This window comes from Budorcas taxicolor, chromosome 8 (assembly GCF_023091745.1).
Source record: "Budorcas taxicolor isolate Tak-1 chromosome 8, Takin1.1, whole genome shotgun sequence".
In the NCBI taxonomy this organism is placed as follows: Eukaryota; Metazoa; Chordata; class Mammalia; order Artiodactyla; family Bovidae; genus Budorcas; species Budorcas taxicolor.
Genome location: NC_068917.1, coordinates 102,970,889 through 102,986,516, shown reverse-complemented (window position 1 = coordinate 102,986,516; position 15,628 = coordinate 102,970,889). Strand labels below are relative to the sequence as shown.

Below are 15,628 nucleotides of genomic sequence, written 5' to 3'. Positions count from 1 at the left end.
TGAACTTTATTTTCTTCTTATTGTTTTATACTTCTTGTGTATCTACAGTTTTTATAGTAGTATTTTGATAATCAGGAGAACAAGTATTATAGGTAAATTATAAGCTTATATGAATTACATACACATCTAATTTAGTCTTCAAAGACTTCTACGTACAGGCTTAATACTTCATGTTAGAGGAATTTGAAGATAAGACCTAAACAGATTAAATACTGTTTACAGCAGCAATTTCACACTAGTAAATTTCACAACATATTTGAAGTTACTTCCCACTAAAATCTCAGATAAGCGGGGGCAGACTACAGGATCGGTGCATGCAAACACTGGCACTCCCAGCCTCAGCTAGAACTTTCTCAAGCTTGTGAGACTGACAGCAGAAACCACTGTCCCCTTCTAGCTCGTCTCCTGCAATAATGTCTGTTACCTTAAGACATTACTAGAATGCATGTGTATGTAATTTTTTTTCTAAACCACTGGAGCCAATTGTAAACCTAAGGCTCATTATTCCTAATACATCAGTGTACATTTCCTAAAAATAAGGGCTTTGTCTTTTTTTAACCTACCTAGCCACAGTACAGCTTCCAAATCATGGAATTAACACTGACAGAATCCCACCATCTAAACTTTAACAGTTATCTCAGTGATGTTGTTATCAACAAAATGGTTCAATCTAGGGTCCCATGTGGCATTAATTCTCATGCTTCTTCAGTCTCCTTCAATTCGGGGCACTTTCTTGGTTTTTCATAATCTTGATGCTTAAAAAAATATTACAAGCCAGTTATCTTGTTGAATGCTCTTCAGTTTGGCACTATCTGATATTTTCTCATGGTTAGATCCAAATCACTGGTTTTTGTAGGAAGAGCACAGAAGGGATGCTGTTTTTCTCTTGCTCATTTCATTGGATGGTGATCAATGTCAGCTTGTCTAATTACTGATGGTGTTAAATTTTAATTTGTGACTATGGTGGTGTCTGCCAGGTTCCTCCACTTTGTATTTACTCTGTTCCCTCTGTAATTAATATGTATTTTGTGGAGAGATACATGAAGCTATATAAACATCTTGATGGAACAATAGGACAGTTAAAAGTTTAAGCTAAGTAGCAATCAATTTTCCCTTCAGAAAAAAGTTAATACATCTATATAATATATTTGCTAGTTACATTTAAGAAATATAGTACCTGCCCCCCAAACTGTTTTCAGGATCTACACAGAGAAAAGACTTTTGAGGAAAATTTTTTATATAGAAGTGATGATGTCTGGTTGTGAACCCGAGTCCCTGGAGAAACTGTGAAAACTTAATATTATTTGCCCTTTAGTTTTATCCTTGGAGCTGGCATCTAAAATACATTCTTTTTGAAAAAAAAAATTATTTTATTGAAATATAGTTGATTTACAATGCTGTGTTAATTTCTGATGCTGCTGCACAGCAAAGTGACTCAGTTAGACACATTCTTGTTCATATTCTTTTCCATTATAGTTTATCACAGAATACTGAATATAATTCCCTGAGCTATACATTAGGACCTTGTTTATCCTTCCTATATATAATAGTTTGCATCCGCTAATTCCAGACAGAGGATGAGATGGTTGGATGGCATCACCGACTCAATGGACATGAGTTGGTGATGGACAGGGAGGCCTGGCATGCTACAGTTCATAGGGTTGCAAAGAGTTGGACACGACTGAGCGACTGAACAGAACTGAGCTGAATCCCAAGTCCCAATCATTCCCTCCTCCATTTCCATCCCCAGTGGCAAGCGCAAATCTGTTCTCTACATCGGGGAGTCTATTTTTGTTTCATAGATAGGCTCAATTTGTGTTGTACTTTAGATTCCACATATAAGTGATATCATATGGTATTTGTTTTTCTCCTCTGACTTATTTCGTTTAGTATGATGATCTCTAGGTCCATCCATGCAGCATGCAAATAGCATTACCTCATTCTTTGTAATGTGTTAGTAGCTCAGTCGTCTACAGCTTTTTGTGACCCCATGGACTACAGCCTGCCAGGCTCCTCTGTCCAAGGAATTCTCCATGCAGAAATATTGGAGTGGTTAGCCATTCCCTTCTCCAGGAGATCTTCCCAACCCAGGGATCAAACCTGGGTCTCCTGCATTGCAGATAGATTCTTTACCATCTGAGCCACCAGGAAAGCCCTCTTTTTAATAACTGAGAAATATTCCACTCCAGTTAGAACCAGACATGGAACAACAGACTGGTTCCACGTTGGGAAAGGAGCACACCAAGGCTGTATATTGTCACCTTGCTTATTTAACTTATATGCAGAGTACATCATGCAAAACGTCCGACTGAATGAAGCACAAGCTGGAATCAAGACTGCTGGGAGAAATATCAATAACCTTAGATATGCAGATGATATCACTCTTATAGCTGAAAGTGAAGAGGAACTAAAGAGTCTCTTGATGAAAGTGAAAGAGGAGAGTGAAAAAGTTGGCTTAAAGCTCAACATTCAGAAAATGAAGACCGTGCAACACATATACTAATTGGAATACAGAGAAGATTAGTGCGGCCCCTGCACAAAGATGACATGCAAGTTCGTGAAGCTTTCCACATTTCTAGGTTTGACAGAAAACACAAAATTCTGTACAGTCATTATCTTTCAATTAAAAAATAAATTAATTTTTTAAGAAAGATCATGGCATCCGGCCCCATCACTTCATGGCAAATAGATGGGGAAACAATGGAAACAGTGACACACTTTATTTTTGGGGGGGGCTCCAAAATGACTGCAGATGGTGACTGCAGCCATGAAATTAAAAGACGCTTGCTCCTTGGAAGAAAAGCTATGACCAACCAACACAGCATATTAAAAAACAGACATTACTTTACTGACAAAGGTCCATGTAGTCAAAGCAATGGTTTTTCCAGTTGTCATGTATGGATGTGAAAGTCGGACCATAAAGAAAGCTGAGCGCTGAAGAACTGATGCTTTTGAACTGTGATGTTGGAGAAGACTCTTGAGAGTCCCTTGGACTGCAAGGAGATCCAACCAGTCCATCCTAAAGGATATCAGTCCTGAGTATTCATTGGAAGGACTGATGCTGAAGCTCCAATACTTTGGCCACCTGATGTGAAGAACTGAGTCACTGGAAAAGACCCTGATGCTGGCCAAGATTGAAGGTGGGAGGAAAAGGGTACGACAGAGGATGAGATGGTTGGATGACATCACTCACTCAATGGACTGGACATGAGTTTGAGCAAGCTCTGGGAGTTGGTGATGGACAGGGAGGCCTGGCAGTCCACTGGGTCGCAAAGAGTCAGACACGACTGAGCGACTGATCACGACTGAGTGACTGAACTCAACTGAACTGAGTATTCCATTATATACATGTACCACATCTTCTTTACTAAAATACATTCTAGACTCATGTGAACTTCCTTGTTTGTTCTTTCCACAAAAGTCTTTTAACTGAGATAAAGCAGGCTAGGCTAACCGTGACCCAAGTCTGTGGATTACAAATAGGTCTCTGTAGAATACACTAAATGTGTCAGCCATGGCAATGCTTAGGCCAGGTCACGAGACTTGTTTCAAATGTTTCAGTTGAGAGGGGCTTCAGGAACTCCCATGGGAGATCAACCCTTAATCTTTTTACTTAAGCATTTCCCCCTCCAAAGCTTTGTGTTTATCTGAAAACATAAGACCGGCCATGACGATGACGCATTCTTGCTCAGAACAGAGAATCTGTCATTAAGATGGACTTGCAGATAGAGATAGAAGTTTTGGAGTTTTACACAAAGGCTCACTCTGTGCTTGAAAATTTACAATGAGGATATTCTGAGAGCAATGCAGAATCAATTGTAATTTTCCTTTCTTGTACCTGGCAAGCACAGTGGTAGAATCTTTCCTAAGGCAATACTTTACAGTTTGCATTGGTTGCTGTGTGAATTCTTGGACCTAAGGATAAACAGGGATGTATTTCTACTATTCCTGATTGTCTCTGATTTCCATTTTCTAATGAAATGCTCCTAGAGTCTCACATTGAAGTCGACATGCTAAGTTAAGCAAGGAATGAAAGAGGGAAGCCAGCTGGGTGAGCCCAGGAAAGAGGGTCATTTGTGGTATCGACCAAGGTGGAGTTGGGGCCAAACTCTAGAGGGGAACTGAATTAAGTAGCCCACGAGGTGAGAGCAAGATTTAAGGAAGAGTCATTGAATCAAAGTGTAGGTCTAAGAGCTGGCTGCTCTCTGAGGTGGGCTATCTGGGCAGGCATCAACATGGAGGATTATGCCTCCTGGTGGTCCGTATACCTCTAGAGCACTTATGCTATATAAACACTGCTTCCCCAAACAAGGCATGGCTCCTGCACATAAGGACGACTGTTTCCTAATTCTGTCAACCAATGTCCTCCCCATCCTCATCCCCCTCCCTTCCTTCAAACCCTTAGTGCCATTCTCAGACCACGGAGGACCCAGGACAGCTCACGTCTCTCAGGTCCACCTTCAGTTTTTTTTTTTCCTTTTTCACAAATGATACCATAGGCAAATTCTGTCACCGGCATGATTCTAGAACAGTCCAAAATTAGCAGAAGACAGTTTTGGGAGACCGCTGATCAATCAGGGACTGTCCCGTTCTGCTTGGTGACCGGGCAAGATGTGGAGCTGGTCCAGAGTGAGTTCATCACTCCAAACCATCCCAGCTGCAGGGTGTATGGAGAGGCTCCTTTTGCCCTCGTGGTCTAAGCTCAGCTCTCCTCCGTCCTTCACACACAGGCAGAAAGTGCGGGGCTACAATGAGCCCTGATTCAGTGCTAGCAGCCTGGTCCTGGACATCCCAGCCTGTTTCTCTTATGTGCCACCCTGGCTGATGGGCATGGGTTACTATTTACGAGAAGCAAGAATTCACTGGGTTAATTCCCAGAGCATAAGCTAAGGGCATATCTTGAAAGGCTGCCATAGAATCCTGCCCTAATTCACAGCGGAGAAAAAGACAAAAGGAGGAAGGGTGGGAAGGGAGCCAAGGAGGGGTCGCGTGAAAGGTCAGGGGAGAACAGATGTCTCTTCTTTGTTGCCCCCTCCACCACTGCCCTCAGAAGTCCTCACCGGCCTTGGACCACCGGCAAGCACCCCCAAACCCATTCTCTAGTGGCCACCTGGGAAATGTAACTAAATGATGAAACTTTTAGAAAAAAGTTTGAATGTTACTACCTTAGATGTGGTTTCTTAATAGGGCATCTAAATGCATGCACATAAGGATGACAATTTCCTAATTCTCTCTCAACCCATGTTGCTCTCAATCAGCTTGATCCTTTCATATTTCAGTATTACTGACAGCTACTGCTGCACTGGAGATGGTGGAATTTATTCTTCCAATTTTCCCACTTCTTCTATTTCTTGTTTTTACCTAGATTATAAGACTACTAAGTTGCCTACTAATAAGGAACATGTGTATACCCATGGCGGATTTATGTTGACGTATGGCAAAACCAATACAATATTGTAAAGTAACTGACCTCCAATTAAAATAAATGAATTTAAATTAAAAAAAAACTATGTAGACAAGTAAAACAGATGACATGTCTACAGTTTTAATGAAACAAGATAAATCTTGAAAATGTGTGCAGAGTGACATGTATCACCCAGGCATCTGAAGTTGTTGACTGAGTTAAATTTTACACAAATGTCAGCTTCCTTTTTCTTAATCATCCAAAAGACAATAAACAAAAAGGCATAGCCTGTCACTTTAGGGAGTAGAAAATTGGGTTGAAGTCTATGGAAAATGATGAAGCTTAAGATTTTCTCATTTTTCTTTTCTATTTCTCCACACACCCCGCCCCACACCCATGTCAATGGTTTTATAATGAAACATGGTTAAAAGTTCTTTTATCAACTGGATTAAGCAATACACTTCCCTGAATGTAGTGTTATATTGGTTCAGAGAAAATTTATGATAATAAAAAACTGGAATACAATACAATGAAATAATAATATGAACTAACAATAACTCAGCCCTCAGTGTTTCCCTACCACCCACTCTCTGCACTATGTATACTGACAAGCAAAAATCATAAGCAAGCATTTTCTTACTTACAATGATCTTATAGATCTTGTATATTATTAAATGAATCATATGGAGTCCAAGGCAAAACAGTCAATATCACAGTGATATCCAGAACACAGGTATCCCAAAAGTCATCCACAGGTTCTTAGAACTCCATAATACTACTGCATCTGAGTGAATTTTATAGAGTTTTAGCCAAAATTTACCCAATAAGAGACAATAACAGGACAAAAAACCCTGAGAGTATACTCATTTTCCATGCATCAGTGAGGCGGGGCAGCTGTTGTGCAGAAAAGTTTCTAACCTAAAAATAATTCATCATCAATGAAAGAAAACCAGAAGGAGGAATTATATAGGACCTGACCCCAGGAGCAACAGAAGAAAGTCAACTGAGCCATGAACTGCCAAAGACATCAAAAGATGAAACACATCCTGGGAGGGGGAGCGGGGGGCGGGGGCGGTGCTCAAGTAAGAAGGCTTTCCAAAGGCACTTGTAAAATTTAAGAAAATGCAGAGTCATTTTCATCTTTATAGTTTCCTTGAGAAAAGAAAATATTTGGGACCACTCCATAATGTCCATAAAAATTCTATTTCATCCCGTATTACAAGTTGAACAGTCACTATTTACCGAGTATCTATTAGACTCTTTATATTTTCTTGTTGTATTTCAGTCTCTAAGTCATGTCCAACTCTTTTGTGACCCCATGGATTGTAGTCTGCCAGGCTCCTCTGTTCGTTGGATTTCCCAGGCAAGCATACTGCAGTGAGTTGCCATTTCCTTCTCCAGGGGATCTTCCCGATCCAGGGATTGAACCCGAGTCTCCTGCATTGGCAGGCAGGTTATTCACCGCTGAGCCATCAGCGAAGCCCCCTTTATATTTTAGATTAAACTATATGAAATTTCTAATACCTAACCATCTTAATCTATAAAAATGGTAATTTCCAGTGGATTCTACTAATTCACTGCATCTAATATCTAATTCAAACCTTGCAAGATGGGAATTATAATTCCCATTTGCAGATGAAGAAATAGATATAAGGAAGAAGGGTCATGTGCCCCAAGGTCATGAGGGTACCAAGAAACACCAAGTTCCCACCCGGGTCTCACAGACCCCAAAGCCAAAGGTGAGGAGCCTTTCTGTCAACAGTACAGCCAGAGTTATCTGGGCTAGTCCAGGCAGTTAAACATGCATTTAGTAGAACACAGAGCTTAAATAATCACACTTAGTCTACCAAGTTTTTGAAATACACTTTGTACCACATGTCAGTTTATGTATCACCCTGAGCAAATTACTTAACAACACAAGTCTTCTGATCTGTAAAAATGAGAGGACTGAACTAATAAAGGCACATAAAGGATAGAAAAGGTATGGACCTAATAGAAGCAGAAGATATCAAGAAGAGGCGGCAACAATACACAAAAGAACTATACAAAAAAGATCCTCATGACCCAGATAACCACGATGGTGTGATCACTCACCTAGAGGCAGACATCCTGGAATGCAAAGTCAAGTGGGCCTTAGGAAGCATCCCTAAGAATAAAGCTAGTGAGAGTGATGCAATTCCAGTTGAGCTATTTCAAATCCTAAAAGATGATGCTGTGAAAGTGCTGCACTCAGTATGTCAGCAAATTTGGAAAACTCAGCAGGGGCCACAGGACTGGAAAAGGTCAGTTTTCATTGCAATCCCAAAGAAAGGCAATGCCAAAGAATGCTCAAACTACCACACAATTGCACTCATCACACACACTTGCAAAGTAATGCTCAAAATTCTCCAAGCCAGGCTTCAACAGAACGTTAACCATGAACTTCCAGATGTTCAAGCTGGATTTAGAAAAGGCAGAGGAACCAGAGATCAAATTCCCAACATCCATTAGATCATTGAAAAAGCAAGAGAATTCCAGAAAAACATTTATTTCTACTTTATTGAATACGCCAAAGCCTTTGACTGTGGACATTGTTAAAGAGATGGGAATACCAGACCACTTTACCTGTCTCCTGAGAAATCTGTATGCAGGTCACAAAGCAACAGTTAGAACCAGACATGGAACAGACTGGTTTCAAACTAGGAAAGGAGTACGTCAAGGCTGTATATTGTCACCCTGCTTATTTAACCTATATGCAGAGTACATCATGAGAAATGCCAGGCTGGATAAAGCAAAAGCTGGAATCAAGATTGCCGGGAGAAATATCAATAACCTCAGATATGCACATGATACCACCTATGTGGCAGAAAGCAAAGAGGAACTAACGAGCTTCTTGATGAAAGTGAAAGAAGAGAGTGAAAAAGTTGGCTTGAAGTTCAACATTCAGAAAACGAAGATCGTGGCATTCGGTCCCATCACTTCATGGCAAATAGATGGGGAAACAATGGAAACAGTGACAGACTTTTTCTTTTAGGGCTCCAAAATCACTGCAGATGGTGATTGCAGCCATGAAATTAAAAGACACTTGCTCCTTCGAAGAAAAGCTATGACCAACCTAGACAGCATACTAAAAAGCAGAGACATTACTTTACTGACAAAGGTCCATCTAGTCACAGCTATGGTTTTTCCAATAGTCATGTATGGATGTGAGAGTTGGACTGCAAAGAAAGCTGAGCGCCAAAGAATTGATGCTTTTGAACTGTGGTGTTGGAGACGACTCTGGAGAGTCCCTTGGACTGCAAGGAGATCTAGCCAGTCAATCCTAAAGAAAATCAGTCCTGAATATTCACTGGAAGGACTGATGCTGAAGCTGAAACTCCAAAACTTTGGCCACCTGATGCGAAGAGCTGACTCATTTGAAAAGACCCTGATGCTGGGAAAGATTGAGGGCAGGAGGAGAAGGGGACGACAGAAGATGAAATGGTTGGATGGCATCACCGACTCGATGGACACGAGTTTGAGTAAGCTCTGGGAGTTCATGATGGACAGGGAAGCCTGGCATGCGGCAGTCCATGGGGTTGCAAAGAGTTGGACATGACTGAGCGACTGAACTGAACTGAAGGATTGATTAGGTCCTTTTTCATTTCCTTAAAGTTGACTAATAAACATAACACATTTTTAGTTTTTAAAACAATTATCGTAACTCTTTGGAAGCTATCCAGCCAATAGAGAAAAGTTTAAAGTAGAAAGAGAACCTCTTTCTAAATTTCCCATTCTCCTCTAACTTTGGTGCTCTGTATCCATCTGAAATATAATCAGATCTAAGTGTGGGATGCTAAGCCATTCCCTTAGCATCTCTGAGACTCAGTTTCTTATTGTGCAAAATGGGACGGGGTGATGTCAGCTCGGCCTCCTCTCAGGGGAAGAGGAGTGTATTAACGCAGGTGTATTAATGCAGGTGAAAGTGTTTCCACAACGGGTCTTCTGCAAGGTTTTATTAAGACTTCGCTGGAAGTCGTGTCACATGCTCCTCTCCCTGGAATTTGCCAGGATACCCATCAGGTGGGAATGCCTGCCAATCCTCTTCCTCCCCAGGGTCTCCCCATTCATGAGCAAGCAGCTTCCCTCAATGAGTCAGGAGAATAAAGTTTGGCTTCCCTGAGCTAATCAGATAACATTAGAAAAATGGAAAAAGCCACCAGATATGATTCAACCACAAAAAAAAATTCTCATAAAACCATTTCTGAATCATGTTCACATCATCCCTGATAAATCAGACTAGGTGGAAAGCAGTGAGTGTGAGGGGACCACGGGGAGTCACGCCATTATGGTTCTAGGTCTGCCTCACTTGCCTTCCCAGAGCCACAGGTTCTGTGAGGCCGATAGGCTGTTTGGAAGCTGTGATTTCATCAGTGCCTCCCAGTCATCCTACAGCTTTAGAGTTAAGCCAGAAAGAAGACGCACACATCATTTAACTTGGAGCTGATAGAGACCCACTCACATGATTACCTCGTAAAGATAATCTAAGAACCTACTTGATTAAAAGAGCTGAAGGTTCTGTGACATTGAGAATACGGAAGGGTTGAAACCACCCACATTAATAAGCCACAAGAAAGACAGGCAGTGGATTTAACATACTAAAAATGCACCTGTCTCATGACCAAAGGACATTTTTCTCTATTCCTGGGACAAACAAATGTTTAAGTCAACTAAGAGTCAAATAATAATTAATATCCACAGTTTCCAAAACACTTCTACAGGGCAACTTACTTGATCCTGAATGGTTGAAGGGGAGAAATTTACATTTATCAAAAACATAGTATTGACAATACACCAGCTACTCTGGACTGGTTCCTGCACAGAAACCACTAATCATACGTATCACTAGCCCCATTTTGCAGTGTGCAAAACCAAGGCTTCGGGAGGTACAGTAACTTGATCAAGTTGTTCTGAACGCCTCAGTTCTACAGGATTCTTTCCCTACAACCTAGCCCTTTGACTAGGATTACTAGTGGATTACTAGTCTGTGGATTACTCTATGGCTTTAGAGAACATAACAGTTTGCAAATTAGGTTGAGCTGTCCCTGAAAACTGTCAACTTCCTTCCTACACTCTATTCTCGTTTGTGTACCCTAAGGCCTTCCATGGTGGGCCGTCCTACACTCTGTTAGCCAAGGGCTGATATTTCTGGTGCCCAGAAGTGAGACAACCAAGAGAGGAGTACTCTCCACCACTGGAGAAAACCCCAGACCCACAGCTGGGGCAGCTCGAGTAGGGGTTCCTGTATCACTTTAGTATTAGCATCAGATAGTATCAAGCCCCAAATACCTCTCAGTAACTGCACCACCACTCCAAATCTTTACTTTCACCCTATTCAGTTGCCCACTTCAAGGGGTGTTGGACAGAAGTCTGATCAGGAAAGCAAGAAAAGAACAAAATTAGCCAAGTGAAACCTGCTGGAGACTTCATCCTATTTGGACAACCCATCATGAAAGTTTATTTGAGTAAAATATACAACCCCAAAGGATTACACATTCCACGAAATACGATCTGCCCCCAGTTCTGCTGATACTCAAAATTATGGTATTACAGGGGGGAAAAGTTTGGAACATAAACAAATATGATTCTAAACCCAACCTGGGAAATGCACTTGCTAAATCCTCCCTCGGTAAAAGCCACAAAAGTATTTTAACCACCACGGCCTTATCCTTCTCCAGAGATTTTGGCAAAAAGAAAAGCCTCCAAATTTAAATAAAGAAAAGCAATCTCCAAGTTTGATTTTCACTTGTAATGGCAAATAGATGAGTACATTTAAAGGTAGCACAATATTCCTTTACCCACCCCAGCAGACTGAATAAATCAGTAAGTAAATAAATAAGCAGACAGAGTAAATAAATAAATTCTCGATCAGAAAAGCTGATCGAAAGACACCATGGAGTAAACAGAACTCCAGGAGGGGTGGAGAAGCCTGGGCACCTTTAGCTAATTGAAGCAAAGCTCCCTAGTCGGCAACCTAAGGACAAACCGGTCAGCTTTAACCCCCGCATATGATGGAGGGAAAGCTTCATTAACACTAGTAAACAAAACTACAAAATGGCATGGCAAGGAAAGCTGAGACCTTGACTGTTTTTCTCTCTCACAATATTAGCTTACAGCTTAGCAACAGCGAGGGTGGAGGAGGAAATTCCTATGTTCGCACCCACTCCTCTCAAATGCCTTTTTTTTTTTTAAAGAGAAATCTATTGTTGGGGCAAGGCAGACTCAGGTTTTTTTTTTCTCATGGGTAATAATGGATTCAATTGCCTTGAAGTCCATGGACCTCTGGGTAGGAAATACCAAGCAGACAAACAGGAACAGAGTAATGCAGCAGCCAGATGTGTCCTAGACCTACATTCTAGAATACCTTAGGGCACCTCCGTATAGAAAAATATTTAACTTAGCAAAGCTATCCATTTGATTTTTAAAAGTTTTCTTGTGCTCAGTTGTGTCCAACTCTTTGCTACCCCATGGACTGCAGCCTGCCAGGCTCCTCTGTCCACAGAGATTTCCTAGGCAAGAATACTGGAGTGAGTTGCCGTTTCCTTCTCCAGAGGATCTTCTCGACCCAGGGATCTTGAACCTGCATCTCTTCCATCTCCTGCATTGGCAGGAGGTTTCTTTACCACTAGTGCCACATGGGAAGCCCCCAAATTTTAAGCATTACTAGAAAAAATGACAGTATTTCAATATTCAAGATGAAAATAATCTAAACATGAATTTTTTAATTGTGAAAATAGCCACAATAGCATTATCTACATGGGCAATGTGATCTATCAGACCTACGTTACCAAGAGATGGAACCTAGCCTCCCCTTCTAACAGGTCCAGAGCTAGAGAAAGCCAACTTCCTCACCAGTTAGATGAAGGTTATCTACTAACGGTCTTTCCTTTCCTCATTCTATATCCTCCTGTGGATACGAAAGCCAGGCCACATCCACTTTTATTATCAGTTATCTGATAAAAACAGTTAATTCTTACTCAATAATCTGAGAATCTCTAAAATCAATTACCATGCAAACGATCATAATCTTAAAGGGAAGTGAAGAGGAAAGACAGGATAGGAACCACAAATACTTGCAAAACTGTGGCAAATGCAGATACCAGCATTTAGTCATATTAAAAGAACAAGAACAATATATTAAAAATAACTGACTGCCATCAGTGGGTAGCACGTATGTTAGTCTTGAATGCTAACCACATGTCATGCTCTCTGTTAAACTCTCTTTCAATGTTTTCCCATTTAATCCTCCCAACAATTCTATGGGGAAAGTACTATTATCCCTGTTTTATACGAAACAGAAGCTTAGAGATTCAACAATTCACCCGAGGTGACATGGTTGCTATGGATCGGGGCTCAGGCTATCTACCTCTGGAATCCATACTATAACTTATACTCCCTCTAAGCCATCGGTTGTACAAATCCACATCCACTTACGACACATCCTAGTTGGATGTCTCATGTTATATGACTTTTGCTCTCTGATTTCCGTTTTCCTGTAGTTGTACTTCAGCACTTGCTAGAGAAGTGAACGCCTTGAAAGTAGGGACTAGGGAATTCTTTTGCTCTCTAGAGGACTTCACAGGTAGATAATGCTTCTCAACAACAAGAGTGAGAGAAAAGGGGAAAGCAGGACCCCAGGTGTCCATCAATGGATGGTGGATCAACAAAATGCAATATAGACATATTCTGGAATATAATTCACCGATATTAAAAAGGATGGAAATCCTAGTACCTCCCACAACATGGGAGAACCTTGAGGACATTGTTGTTGTTCAGTTGCTGAGTCACGCCCAACTCTTCACAACTCCATGGCCTGCCACACACTGAGATTCCCTGTCCTTCACTGTCTCCCGGAGTTTGCTCAAACTCATGTCCATTAAGGACATTATGCTAAGTGAAACTGCCAGTCACAAAGGAGAAATACTGTGTTATTTCACTTAGATGGGTTACCTAGAGCAGTCAATCTAAGAGGGACAGAAAGTAGACAGTGGTTGTCAGAAGCTGGAAGGTAGAGGGGAAAGAGAAGCTGGTGTTTAACAGGTAAAGGCTTTTAGTTTTACAAGATGAAAAAGTTCTGTGGATGGATGGATAAAGATAGTATCACAACAATGTGAACGTACTTCTTGTCACTGAAAATGGTTAAGATGGTCAATTTTTTAAAAAATCTTTTTATTTTAGTATTTTTATTTTTTTTAAAGGTTTAAAGAAATTTATTTACTTGGTCGTGCTGGGTCTTAGTTGCAGCATGTGAAGTCTTTAGTTGTAGCATGCGAACTCCTAGTTGTGGCCTTTGGGACCTAGTTCCCTGACCAGGGTTCAGACCGGCCCCCCTGCACTGGGAGCATGGAGTCTTAGCCCCTGGACCACCAGGGAAATCCCAAGATGGTCAATTTTATGTTCTGTGTATTTTACTACCATGAAAATGAGAAACAAGCAAACAAGAGGAAGAGCTAGGAGTGTCCATCACAGAAACGCCCGCAGCATATACTTCTGGGCCCGGCAGGCAGAAGGGACGTGCTGTGATGAGCGTCAGGGAGCTGGCCCTCCACCTGGAAGTCACCCTGCTGGGGTGACACTGAAGCCCACTGACAGGGAAGAGCCGTCCAGGGCTGCCCCCAGAGTGTTTCCACAGCCTCGCAACCCCCGGCTCACTCTTAGAACATGCCCCTCCGACAGCAAGGGAAGCGTGAGGAAACAGCAACTCTAAGAACATGTGTCTCTGAGACCTCAGCAGGCACCTCTTCCTGTTTCAGAGAAGGGGCCGGTGTAGGCGCAGGCATGCGGTGCCCTGGGTATGCCGGAAGACAAGTCCAGGCATCCATCGTTTCCCTCCACGTGGAGACAGGGTGGGAAAAATAAGGGCGGGGGGGCATAGTTTTCACCTTGGCAATGTGACAAGCCAGGGTTAAGCTGCAAAGAAAACAATACTGAAAAATGTGACGGCTCGGGATTCCTTGGATGACAGAGGGGTGGTAATTATGGAGGTGTCCTTGTCCCAGGGCCAAAGGGCAGCCTAGACAGTAGGAAAACACAGCTCAGCTCAAGTCCTCCTCTTCAAATCAGTCCTGTGGCCTCCGATGAGGGCTCCATGAACCACAGGTCCATCCCAGAGTGTTCACCAAGGAAATGCTTGGACCCTCAAACCACGTGGACCTTCCAACCCTCCCTGAGTCAACTCACTGAGTGTTTAGGTCCCACTGTCTTCAAGACCAAGGTTCTCCTTTGGCTTTCAAAAGACAGATTTTCGCAATCTTTTTGGTGGTGATGGTGGTGACATTTATCTTCTATTTCTGCCATTTGGATTTATTTTTTGACTTTTTTTTTTTTTAAGGTAAAGTTAATACAAATGAAACAAAATTTCTCTGTGGATGCCTGATTTACTGTGGTAAAATATACAAACATAAAATTTACCATTTTAACCATTTTTAACTGTACAGTCAGGGGCACTAAGTATACTCACATTTTTAGCTACCAACACCACCATCCCTCCAGAGAACACTTTTCATTTTTCAAAAATGAAATTGTACCCATTTAACACTAACTCTCCATTCCTCCTTCCTTCTAGCTCCCAGCTCCTGGCAACCACCACTCTAGTCATATTTCTAAGATCTTAACAAATAGCTTCTCCTTTTACTTTCTCTCCACCTTCCTTCCCCTTAGGCAGGCAGGCTGCCAGGAGGATGCTTTGCTTTGGGGATCTGGTGTCAAGGAGTCAAGGTTCTTCCTGGCTTTTGTAAAAAGGCTGTAACAAACTCAACATATTAAAAACAGAGACATTACATGGCCGACGAAGGTCTATCTAGTCAAAGCTATGGTTTTTCCAATAGTCACGTATGGATGTGAGAGTTAGACCATAAGGAAGGCTGAGTGTCGAAGAACTGATGCTTTCGAACTGTGGTGTTGGAGGAGACTCTTGGGAGTCCCTTCGACTGCAAGGAGAGCAAACCAGTCAATCCTAAAGGAAATCAACCCTGAATATTCACTGGAAGAACTGATGCAGCAGCTGAAGCTCCAATATTTTGACCACTTGGTGCAAAGAGCCAACTCACTGGAAAAGACCCTGATGCTGAGAAAGATTGAGGGCAGGAGGAGAAGGGAGCGACAGAGGTTGAGACAGATGGATGGCATCACTGACTAAATGGACATGAGTTTGAGCAGACTCTGGGGGACAGTGAAGGGCAGGGAAGCCTGACATGCTGCAGTGCA

General features: G+C 41.9%; 1 protein-coding gene and 1 pseudogene across 1 annotated transcript in view; one reads left to right on the top strand and one right to left on the bottom strand.

Moving 5' to 3' along the window:
• PALM2AKAP2 (PALM2 and AKAP2 fusion) overlaps positions 1-15,628 on the bottom strand; it is a 369,435-nt gene that overhangs the window by 87,433 nt on the left and 266,374 nt on the right. The gene's annotated exons all lie outside the window — the stretch shown is intronic.
• Positions 2,486-2,577, top strand: LOC128052951 (uncharacterized; annotated as a pseudogene).